This window comes from Loxodonta africana, chromosome 21 (assembly GCF_030014295.1).
Source record: "Loxodonta africana isolate mLoxAfr1 chromosome 21, mLoxAfr1.hap2, whole genome shotgun sequence".
NCBI lineage: Eukaryota > Metazoa > Chordata > Mammalia > Proboscidea > Elephantidae > Loxodonta > Loxodonta africana.
In genome coordinates this window covers 67682240-67694410 of record NC_087362.1, presented here as the reverse complement: position 1 = coordinate 67694410, position 12171 = coordinate 67682240, and the positions used below count along the sequence as shown (strand labels likewise).

Below are 12171 nucleotides of genomic sequence, written 5' to 3'. Positions count from 1 at the left end.
AATGAGTTTCTGGGGCCTCATGACCCTGGACTGAAGCCTGGAGAAGGGACCCAGATGGTGCTGGGATGAGTGGCTTTCAGCATATTACTTTAAGACCATGAGGTTTGGAGTGAAGTGAGCAGCAGTGGTTGGGCAGCTGGGTCAGAGCCTGCCATATGGGGAGGCAGCCTCCTGAAGGCCCCATCCAGTGTTTACCAGGTGCCTCCAGGTGGCCACTGGAAGCTTCTGGGGCAAGGTGCAGCAGCCCCTAGGACTTGTAGCATGAACTAGCAGGGCCTCTAAGAGCTAGGGCTTGTCCTGAGACTTCAGGGCCACACTTGGCCCACTCAAAAGCTAGCCACCATCATCCTGGTCCCTTTTGCAACACACACAGGCAAGACAACACCAGCACTCAGGGACATTTCCTCCAATCCAGCAGTCCTACCTCACATCCCTCCTCTTGTAGTCAGGAACACTCTTGTCACCTCTGTCTGTCTGTTGTTCAAGCCCAGGTGAGTCCTTGCTCCATCTTCTTCACTTTTCCTTGAAGGCTCCTGGGACAAGTCACTCAGTAGGAAATAGAGTTCTACTGAATTAGTGGTCATCAACCCTCAGTTCCTAAAACCGGATCCTCAGTTCTAATTGGAAATTCTACCACATTTCTCCTCTAACTCACCCTTCTGCTTTCAGACATTTCACACTCTCCTCAAACCTCTGTCCCTAAGCTCCCCTTACTCTTTGCTGCCATCTGAGGTAAACTATCCCCAAGCATTACAGATCCCTCTGCCCCCAGCCTATTCAGAACCTCACAATATGAACCAGATCATCTCTCTGTTGTATACTCCAATATCTTTCTCTCAGCCAGATCCTCCTTTCTGACACTGAAACATGTTGAAGTCTCTTCTATGTTAAAAAATCAACCACACAAAAAAGTCTTCCCTCAATCTACACCCACCTTCAGCTACTGCCTGAAGCTTCAGTTGCCCCTGAAGCCCCAGTGACTCACATTATCTACATCTTCAAGAAGACCTCTTCTCTAAGCACCAGACGCACACTCCCTGCTTGATGCTTCCTCCTTGATACCATGTTCACAGTGGAACTCATGGCCTTCTTCCTATCCTCTACCCACGCAAATGTGGTCCTCTTCAGGGGCTTCCCACCACTGTGTCACCACCACAGTGGCTCATCCCAGAGATCCAGGGGAGACTCAGGACTCCCTCCTCTTCCTGACCCTCTGTATCCATTTCATCACCCACTTGCGTGAACTGTCTTCCAAAATCTTCCTAAAATATGACCAATTTTCTCCATCCCCATTGCCACCATAGTCTGTCAGTGATTTTCAAAGTGATGTTCATTGGGGCATGGGAAGACAATACATATACTAATATTACTAAATATTAGTATATATAGATGCAGATATTATACATATTGATATATGCTGTATTTTTATCTTTTAAAATTATCTTTTGTGTCTGTTTCATAATGTAGTATATTAGTGTTGTGCATGTATGTAATTTAGAAATAAAATGTAGGTAGTAATCACCCAAACTTCTTTTTTCTGATAGATGTTCATGAACAAAAAAGAACCGGAGATCCTGGGCTAAATCAGGATCACCATTTGTTTTGCCTGAACTATAGCATTAGTCTCCCAACTGATCTTAAAACCACTCTGGTCTCCCCTCACAAGTCCTCCTCACTGCACCCTTTAAACCCACAAGTCACCCTTTGTTTAAAACTCTTTAGTTTCCGAGCTTCTTACCACTCCAGCTTCTTGAACCCAAAGCCGTTGAAGACATCTGCTGTTTATTTTACTGGAATGTCTTTTTAGGAGCTCAACTCCTGCTCATTTCCCTGGGGAATTGCTCTCATCCTCTAGGTCAAGGGACTCTCTTGCTCCCTCTCCCACTTTTCCTTCCTACCACTTGTCCCAGTTGGCACTACTGTATTATCACACGGATTGGTGACTTAATTTTATTGTGTCTGCACCACTCAAGGATAAATCCATGTGAGGGTACGGGCGTCACCTAGTTTCAACAATGCCTGTCAGGGCCTGGCACCTAGGAAGCACTCAGTAATTCAGTAATCAGTCTCACTAATAAAGCCATGAGGATGCAGCAGAACCCTCCCGACCGGAGGCAAAGCCGTCGTGGAGGACAAGGGTGGCTCTGCGGGCCGCAGCTGCCTGCCTTCAGCCCCTGCCCTGGCCGTCCCACATGGAGGATCCTCTGTCCCTGGGGAAGGAGGCGCGGGGCCGGCCCCCTCCCCGCTCGCGCTTAGGGAGGAGGTGCTCGGAGCCACCGGAGCCGCGGACGCTCGGGCGTCCGCCTAGGGCGGGGGCGGGGCCGGTCCGAGGACGTCATTTCCGGTGTACACAGCAGGTCGGGGCGGTGCGCCGGGGGCCGGGGCGCGTCGCAGGTGAGGAGCGGGCGCGGGCAGGCTAAGGCGGGCGCAGGCGGAGGGGCGTGGGTGGTGGCCGGGGGCCGTCGGCCGGGGCTGGCGGGGGACGAGGCTCTGGGGGCGCCGCTCCGCTCGGGGCGGCAGGGCGCAGGGCCGTGGGCTCCTGCCCCTCGGCTGCCCGCTGTGGAGGACGCCGGGCTCTGAGGGCGCTGGCCGGGCGGACGGAAGCCCGGAGGGGCCTCCTGGCGTGTGTCCCGGGCGAGGGGCGCGGCGGGGACCCCGCGGAATGCAGGACGGCCGGGCCGACCGGCATCCGTCAGCGCGGGGGGCGGGGGGGGGCGCTCCCTCGGGCCGCCGCGGCCAGGCCCGGAGGTCGAGCTGGCGTCGGGACCCGCTCCCGGAAGCCGGCGGCGCGGTCCGCCCGGGGACGGCAGACTGTGGGCGGCGGGAGGCCGGGGTCTGCGGGGCTGGCGGGGGACGCGGCCCTGACGCCGCCGCGCGGCTGCCGGGCCGGCTGTGCTCGCCTTCTCCGCCGCGCTCCACCGCCGAGGAGCACGATTTTCCGGCCGTGCGGAGTCTGCAGGCACTGTAGGCTGGGGGAGGGTCCGCAGAGGCCGAGGATGAAGGACCCAGGCCAGTGGGTCGAGCGGAGGGGCCAGGGGTGTGTCTGCCTGCTCCAAGCGGAGCAAGGGAAGAAGCTTGCCTGGTTGGCATGATAAGAATTTTGTTTATACTGCTTGCAAAACTGGCCAGATAAAAACTTAGCTCTTGTGGGGGCCCCCAATTCGAAAATACGTTTATCCCCCCCCATGCCCCGTTATAAAAGTAATTCATTCTCCTTGTAAAACACTCAACATAAAAAGTGTAAGGGAGAAAATGAGAATCATCTGCCAGCCGACCAGTCAGTGACAACCACTGCTAACATTTTGGTGATATCAATAAATACCGATAAATATTGTTACTTTTATTGAGTTCATGGTGTATCATAATTTAACTAAGCCCAATTGATGAACATTTAGGTTGTTTCCAATTCATCAAAACTACCAAAAGGATTTGTCTGATTTTTTCTTAGGATAAATTTACAAAAGGGGTCAAAGGTAACATTTTCTAAATAGCATTTTTTCTTAGTTGACATGTTTGGAAAATTCTTCTCCATCCCAATGTTATATTTAAAAAAATCCTTCCGTGTTTTCTTCTCATTATGTCATGGTTTAATTTTTTTGCTTTTAGCTATTTGATCTGCTTAAAATTTATTTATGGTTTGAGGTATGAAATATTTGCCAAGTGGTTAGTCAGGTTTTCCTGAAGAAACTGTGTTGTTGTTGGGTGCTGTATAGTCGATTCTGACTCATAGGGACTTCATGTAACAAAGTAGAACTGCCCCATAGGGTTTTCTTGGCTGTAATCTTTACAGAAGCAGATTGCCAGGTCTTTTCTCCTGCAAAGCAGCTGGGTGGTTTCAAATGCCAACCTTTTGGTTAGCAACCTAGCACTTAACCGTTGTGCCCCCAGGGGCTTCTGAAGAAACTATGTTGTTGTTGTTAGGTGCCCTGGAGTTCTGACTCATGGTGACCCTGTGTACAACAGAATGATGGCTTGATCCTGTGCCATCCTCACAATCGTGGCAGCTATGCTTGAGCCCGTTGTTGTAGCCACTTTGTCAGTCCATTTCCTTGAGGGTCTTCCTATCTTTCACTGACCCTTTACTATGTAGTTACATAGAAGAAACTGTAACTGCCCTTTAATCTTATTTTAGATGTAGAGTTCTAAGCATAAGTTTCTAAGGTGATGCTTAAAATTTTGATATTTGGATTTTATTTATGCTATTTACTAATTCCATTCACAGTATCTTGTTTTTTATTGTTTTCATTTACAAATCCAGGTAATGTTTATGTTTGAGTTTTTTTTTTTCTTTTTATCTTCTACAGCAAAAAGTTTGCGTAGTTTATTACTGTTTAAATTGTTCTCTTCCTGATCAGATGAAACGCCATAGGAAGAGTTCATGTTTGTTGTGGCAACTTTTCAGTGTGGCATTTGAGATTCTAATCGTCCTCTATTTTTGCACATGAATAGGTAGGTTAGCATTGGATACCAAGATAGAAAAGTTCTCAGATTCCCTTGGCAAGCCTAGATTTTTCAATCTAAAATTATCACTGGATTTTTGGAAGACAGCATATTTTAAACATTCTTTGGGAAAAAACAAAACAATTTGCACATGATTCTGCTGAAAATTTTATTAAATATTTATTCTGTTGAAAACCTGAGGCCTAATACAGCAGGAACTTTATGTCAAGGGGGTCTTCCAAATCTGTAGGGAAATAATTGTATCTGAGAGTGATCAGGCTGGGGCATCACGTGGATTGCTTGTCCACTTTCTCCCTTTCCCGCCTGTGACTTGGTTCTTAGTTGAAAATGATGACCTTTCTAGGTGGAGAAAGAATGTTGGATTGAATAAGGAATTGATTTATCTTGGGGTTAGAGAAAAGGCCGGATGCAATTTTCTCTTAGTATAAGATCACAGAGAGCCTGATTTTCCCTCATCCAGTCTAAAAACTGAACGTGTCAGGGATTGTGCTTCAGATGTTGTTATCTTTACCAGAGTTGTCCCCTTGAGCAACCCCTAATTGAAAGATATAGTGGCCAGTGCTTACCCATTTCCCTTGACCTTTGCCACAAATATTTGGCATTGCGAGCCACTGTTTTTTCGTGTTGTGAATCTCGTCTTGGTTGAGCTTGTTGTGGTCATTTACCATGTTTTTCGCAAATAATGCGCCCACGTAACTCATGTGCCCACGTAAATAATGTGCTCACACATATAACACGCACAGCATGCATAGGAAAATAATACACGAACGGGTTGCGTGGTTGGCAAAAGATGTATAACTCAGGTGTCATTTGCATAAAAATTCAGTAGTTTGTGACTGGCTTCTCTTTTTCCCAAATCTGCCTGGGAGCATTTTATAAGGCCCTCGTTTCCTCTCCCCTCCCAGTACACACTCCTTCCCACTCTTCAAGTAACGTCACTTCTAGATAGAGAACCACCTCTCCTTATTCCCCTCCTCATACCTCTCCAGTCTCCCTTCCTCCCATTCAGTGCCCCCAGCTCAGCGTTTTTTTTTCTGCAAGTCATTGCTATATCTCCCTCCAGCTGACCTCTGGACATGTTCCTGTGGCTGTATTCTCTCCAGTTGATGGAGCCCTTCATTCCTTCCCAAGGTGGCCTGTCCTTTATGACTCCATGGTTCTTACCAAACCAAAACCCATTGCTGTCCAGTCACATTCAAACTCCTGGTGACTCTATAAGACAGAGTAGAACGCCCCGTAGGGTTTCCAAAGCTGCAAATCTTTAGGGAAGCAGACTGCAGTACCTTTTTCCTGTGAGCTGCTGGTTGGTTCAGATCATCAACCTTTTGGTTAGCAACTGAATGCTTAACCACTGTGCCCCCAGGGCTCCTCCTTCCTCCCAGCTGACATGTCGCATCTCTTCTTCCTTGATATGAGTTGTATTTATCCTTTGCCTTCTATTCCTACACTTTGATTTAGACTTCATACCTTATGTCTTGGTTCTAAGGAACTTCAGACATAATCTGGACGTGCTTTGGATAAGGAAAATGAGACCTAGTGAATTTATTCATGGATTTAGTTAATGCTACAGTAGGGGCCAGTTACTGTACTTGGAGTACAGAGCTGAAAGGCATAGCCATTGGAGACCAAAACCAAAAAAACCAAGCCCATTGCCATCGAGTCAATTCCAACTCATAGTGGCGCTATAGATAGAGTAGAACTGCGCCATAGAGTTTCCAAGGAGCACCTGGTGGATTCGAACTACTGACCTTTTGGTTAGCAGCTGTAGCACTTAACCACTATACCAGCACGGTTTCCAAAAACCTGTTGTGGTCAAGTTGATTCCAACTCAAAGCGACCCTATAGGTCAGAGTAGAATTGCCCCATAGAGTTTCCAAGGAGTGCCTGGTGGATTTGAACTCCTGACCTTTTGATTACTAGCCATAGCACTTAACCACTACGCCACTATCCGGTGGAGAAGGCCAGATAAGCAGTTGCCATACCATATTTTGAAGTGCTTAGAAGGGGGAGACACCAAGTAAGCTCCACCAGGTTTCAGTGGTCTTGCCTGTTTTGTTAATCCAGGACCTAGAACAAGTGTTCTAGGAACCGTTAAGTATTTGTTGAATGAATGAATGATCATCTAAGAATGAAATCAGAATAAATGTTATACAAATCAACTATCTATAGAAAATGTACAAGTCAAGAGGCATTTTGTAAATGTAGTTTGAAGAATTTCAGGGAAAACTTTAAATTCAACCAAACTGACCCAGCCATAACCTCAGGAAGGCATGATTGGAATGTGTTTATAGCTAGAAAGCTTAAACTTAATTTTATATCCTCCTAAGAAAGACTGTGGTTTTAGAAGGAGAGGGTTGGGATGGTATGGGCTAGGGAGTGATGGTCCAAGAGAGGAGTCAGTGATATATGGTGTGTCTGTATTACCCTCTGGGGGCTCTGACCAGAGGAGATGTGTGCAGTCCTCTGGTGGGCTACACTACCAAACAGATAGGTGCGTCCCTGTTGATGCCTCTAGCCCTGAAGGTCTTTCCCTTGCTTTGATTCTGTGCCCCTAATACCCTCTGATGGATTGTGGCTTCCTGTGGAGATTTCTTGCCAAGGAGAGAATAGCTTGAGAGCTCTGCATCTAGACTGCCTGGATCAGATCCTCATTTGGGTTGCTGGCTTAATCTCTCAGTTTTCCCATCTGTAGAATGGGAATAATGCAAGCATCTTCATCCTGGTGTTGTCGTTAGGGCTTTTAGCATGCTGCCTGACACCTGGTATGGTGCAGTGAATTACTTGATGTGGCCCTTCCAGCCATAGTCTCTGATCAGATGGTTAGGTGGGACTATGCAAGTAAGGTGCTTGTGGCCCACCAAGGGGCTTGGACAGCTTGCTAATAATACAAATAAGGTGCACAGCACCTTGTAGGGGTAGGACCATGCAAATAAGGTATATGGGACCATAATAAGAGGATTGGTCAGTTTTGCCATCTTGCTAGGCTTAAAATGAGCAATCCCACAGGCAGAAACAGGGGACCTCCTACCATCAAGAAGGAAGAGTTGGGAGTGGAGTATGTCCTTTGGACTCAGGCTCCTTACGCTGAGAACCTCCTAGACAAAGCTGTAACACCAGAGACAGTGAGAGATGGTGAGAAGCAGCAGCAGAGGCAGCAGAACCAGGAGACTGACAGGAGATGGTGCAATGGGCTTCCTGGCCGATAGAGGGAGAAAGCTAAGTGCCTTTGGATAGGAGGCGTGCTGGCAGACTGGAGTGCCTCTGGGCACTTGGCAGAGCTAAGTTAACCAACCCACAGGATGAGGATGCTGAGCACCTTTGGGCAGGAGGCTTGTTGGCGGAGTGGGGTGCTTCTGGATGCTTGGTGGAGTTAGGCTTGCTGACCCACAGAGCTAGAGAGCTGAGACCCTTTGGGCCCAGGCCTCCTGGCAGAGTGGGGTGCCTCTGAGCACTTAACGGTGAAGCTAAAGAGTTTTCTAACACTTGCATGAGCAGAGCAGAGCCTGGGCCAGCCCAAGAGGCCCTAATGGCCAAGGGCCAGGGAGAGGCCTGCCTGCGGGCACAGCTGGGAAGCTCTCCTGATCGGAGAGCTATATCCTGAGTCGCCTCTGATCCTAAACTGTAACCTGTTACTTCCCTAATAAACCCCATAACCGTGAGTATTGTCTGTGAGTTCTTTGTGGCCATTGGAACGAATTATCTAACCCAGCAGAGAAGTAGTCAGTGCCGTGGGAGGGACGGATGGTGTCAGAATTGGTAAAAAGGATGGAGGGATATCTGACGTCTGCTTCATAGGAATCAGCCTTGGGCTGTTGATCTTGATTTTCCTTCCCCCTTGTGAAGTTAGAGGAGGTCAGACGCTGCCTCCATGCCATTTTTTACACCTGGTAAGTGCACAGTAGCTGTTAGCTCTCATTAGTGTTTATAAACTTAGTAACTGGTCTTCTGGCTAATCCATCATCTTTGAGCTTAGCTTGAATCACTGCCCTTGAGCCTGCTTGCTCCTGGGTGTACCGACAAAGCTAAGAACCACACGGTAGGAAGCGGTGAGAGATGGGCTTTTCCTAAACGTGTCCAGGGAATCCAGCCTGCAGTTCCCAGGAAAGACTTCCTGGAGAATGCTGTTCTTGAGCTGAGCACTGTGGGAAAAAGTTAATCCAGTGCCAGTAAAGGGAGAGGACTTTCCTGGCAGGGGCATGACGTGTACGAAGACAGAGATGAGCAAGCATGGTATGGTAAAACCTGTGAAAGCTGGAACAAGTGTAAGGCAGAAACCTGCCAGAGAAGGAAAACTCAAATATTTTCCACTAAACTGAGTGGTGGAAAAGTGGTAAGACTGCACCCTGTCAAAGGTGGAAAACTTAAAAGACCTGGAAAAACAAGGTAGCCCCTCCCATTGAGTTCTGGCTCTTGCATGTTTCACTGTATATTTGAGCTGCAGGAAATTCAGGGTTAACGGTAGACAGGTATGAATAGGGAGTAGCGGGAAATGAGATTGGAAAGGAAAGTGGAGCCATTTCTTGAAGAAGCAATGAATAGTAATATCTAACTTGCTGAGTACTAGCTATGTGCCAGGTATTATGCAAGTCCTTAGATTCACTGTGTTTGTAGTTTCGTGCTGAGTACTTTGTGTATGTTACCTTGTTTAGTCCTCAAAACACCTTGTGACGTAGGTGGTACTGTTATAGGAGAGGGGACCTGTCAAATGTCACCTGTTACGTCTCTCTGCCTCTTGATCCAGGCCGCACAGTGCTGCAGGTGTAACTGTCAATGTCTTTTGTATGTTTAAAAGCTTTTTGTGACTCAAAAAGAAAAAGATCTGTAGATACACATTACAGAGGTTCGTAAATACAGGAAAGACATTTCTGGGGTAATAGAAAAGAAGCTGGTAACAGCAGTTGCTTTTAGAATGAGGCCCCAGAGATCCAGGCTGTTAGACTTAGCTTTACCTAAGTAAGGTAACATACACAAAGACTTAGCTTTTTCTTGAATACCCTTTTGCATGGTATGAATTGTTTTCACAGTATATGTGTATCAGGAGCCCTGGTGGCACAGTGGTTAAGTGCTCGGCGTCTAACTGAAAGATCAGCAGTTTGAACCCACCAGCTGCTCCAAGGGTGAAAGATGTGGCAGTCTTCTTCCATGAAGAATACAATCTTGGGAACACTATAGGGCATTCTCCGCTGTCCTGTAGGGTCACTATGAGTCGGAATCAATTCGAAGGCAATAGGCAGGCGTGCATAATATTTCTTCGATTAAAAAAAAATTTTTTTTAAAACGATAAGTATCTGCTGTGTACCTGGCAGTCATTTAGAGAGAGAATGTAGCATATAGGTTAAGGCTTATGTGGCCTTGGGTGAATCACATAACCTCTCTTTCCCTCAGTGTACCCTGTGTGGTGATGGGGGATGTTATAGTACCTACCTCATGGGATCGTAGTGAGACTTAAATCAGCTAATATTTGTAACGTGCTTAGAACAATTAATTCTTCTTGTTGGTACTGTTATGGCCCTGTACTGTTCACTGCAGTAACTGTGAAGATGTGTCCAGCGTCTGCCTGGGGGGCGCTCACAGTTCCTCGTGGAAAGGGAAGACATCCGAAGCTGATGACGAGCAGGGGCACGCAGGCTACAGGAGTTCAGGCAGTGCTTCTGGGGACGGAAGGGGCCAAAGTTAATCGAAATAACAAATGTTAAACAGGGCTAACTTACAAAAGAAAGTGAGATGAGGGAACAGGGCATACAGGAACTTGTCCCGAGGGTGGCAGACTGTTTTGAGACAAAGGAGTCGGAGATAGGAAAGAGCCTTGAGGGCTCCTGAAATTGGGATATGTCATGTCGCTTATTTGGCAGGATGTTTCTTTCTTAGCATATACAAAATAATGATGTGGTTTATAAATGATGGCATCTTAGAGTTGATGAAGTAAAGTAGTACTACTTTGATCTTTGAAATGGCTGTGAGGTGCTCCTGTGTAGTTGAACTGTATTAATACAAGACATGCAGGTTATTCACAGGCCAGTGCTTGTAGACAGTGCTGCCAGTGAGTGTCCTTGACAGAGACTACTGCGTTTACTGTAAATCTGTATCTGGCATTCATTCTTAGACCTGGTATCACTTTTTTTTTAATCAAAAAAATTTTTTTAACCGTTTGATTATGTTCCTTGCATCTGGGCCATTGTCAGATCCATCCTTCTTCAAGTACGCAGTTGAAGAGACTCTTAATGAGAAGGTTTTTGAGCGTGCAATTAGAGCTAAATATTACCTGAATAGATTGGTTTTCTTACTAAAAGATGCTGGGACTAAGTGCTATTAAGATGGTAATTATGGCTAGGGAACTTGGGAATACCTGAATCTTGCCCTTCCAGCCTTCTCAGGTCCTAGTGTTAGCTGTATGTGCCTGGGAACAAAGAGGAAACCTAGCTTGGCTCCCAGACTTGAGTGCTCCAAGCTCTGGTGACCTAGGCAGGAGCTTACTTCTGGGGTAGAGGTAAAATTGCTCCCTCCGAACCTGGAAGGCATTATGCTGAGCGAAATTAGTCAGAGGCAAAAGGACAGATATTGTATAAGACCACTATTATAAAATCTTGAGAAATACTATAAACTGAGAAGAACACGTACTTTTGTGGTTATGAGGCGGGGAGGGAGGGAGGGTGGGAGAGGGTTTTTTACTGATTAATTAGTAGCTAAGAACTGCTTTAGGTGAAGGGAAGGACAACACTCAATACAGGGAACGTCAGCTCAACTGGACTGGACCAAAAGCAAAGAAGTTTCCGGGATAAACTGAATGCTTCAAAGGTCAGCGGAGCAAGGGCGGGGATTTGGGGACTATGGTTTAAGGGGACTTCTAAGTCAATTGGCAAAATAATTCTATTTTGAAAACATTCTGCATCCCACTTTGAAATGAGGCATCTGGGGTCTTAAATGCTAACAAGCGGCCATCTAAGATGCATCAATTGGTCTCAACCCACCTAGATCAAAGGAAAATGAAGAACACCAAGGTCACAGGATAACTATGAGCCCAAGAGACAGAAAGGGCCACGTGAACCAGAGACTTACATCATCCTGAGACCAGAAGAACTAGATGGCGCCCAGCCACAACCGATGACTGCCCTGACAGGGAGCACAACAGAGAATCCCTGAGGGAGCAGGAGATCAGTGGGATGCAGACCCCAAATTCTCATAAAAAGACCATACTTAATGGTCTGACTGAGACTGGAGGAATCCCGGCGGTCATGGTTCCCAAACCTTCTGTTGGCCCAGGACAGGAACCATTCCCAAAGACAACTCATCAGACATGGAAGGGACTGGACAGTGGGTAGGAGAGAGATGCTGATGAAGAGTGAGCTACTGGTATCAGGTGGACACTTGAGACTGTGTTGGCATCTCCTGTCCGGATTGGGGATGGGAGGGTAGAGAGGGTTGAAAGCTGGCAAAATTGTCAGGAAAGGAGAGACTGGAAGGCCTGACTCATAGGGGGAGAGGAAGTGGGAGTATGGAGTAAGATGTATATAAACTTATATGTGACAGACTGGCTTAATTTGTAAACGTTCACTTGAAGCTCAATAAAAATTAAAAAAAAAAAAAAATTGCTCCCTCCCCCCAGCTCACAAGGGTGGGCCTCTCTGCCCCTAGGTCTCCAGGTGGGAGAGAGTGCAGCACACCTCTGTGCTTGAGTAACGGTAATGCCAGTGATCCTCTTCCTCAGCAGTG

The 12171-nt window shown here is 47.0% G+C and overlaps 1 protein-coding gene across 4 annotated transcripts in view; it reads left to right on the top strand.

Moving 5' to 3' along the window:
* Positions 1-2327: 2327 nt before the first annotated feature.
* The window catches only part of GARRE1 (granule associated Rac and RHOG effector 1), a 112802-nt gene continuing 102958 nt past the window's right edge, over positions 2328-12171 (top strand). For 3 of the 4 annotated variants that reach the window (XM_064274075.1, XM_064274073.1, XM_064274079.1), the window contains exon 1: positions 2328-2394. The gene's annotated coding sequence lies outside the window, so the exon portion shown is untranslated. The remainder of the gene's footprint in view (positions 2395-12171) is intronic. The other variant, XM_064274076.1, reaches the window with a different exon arrangement.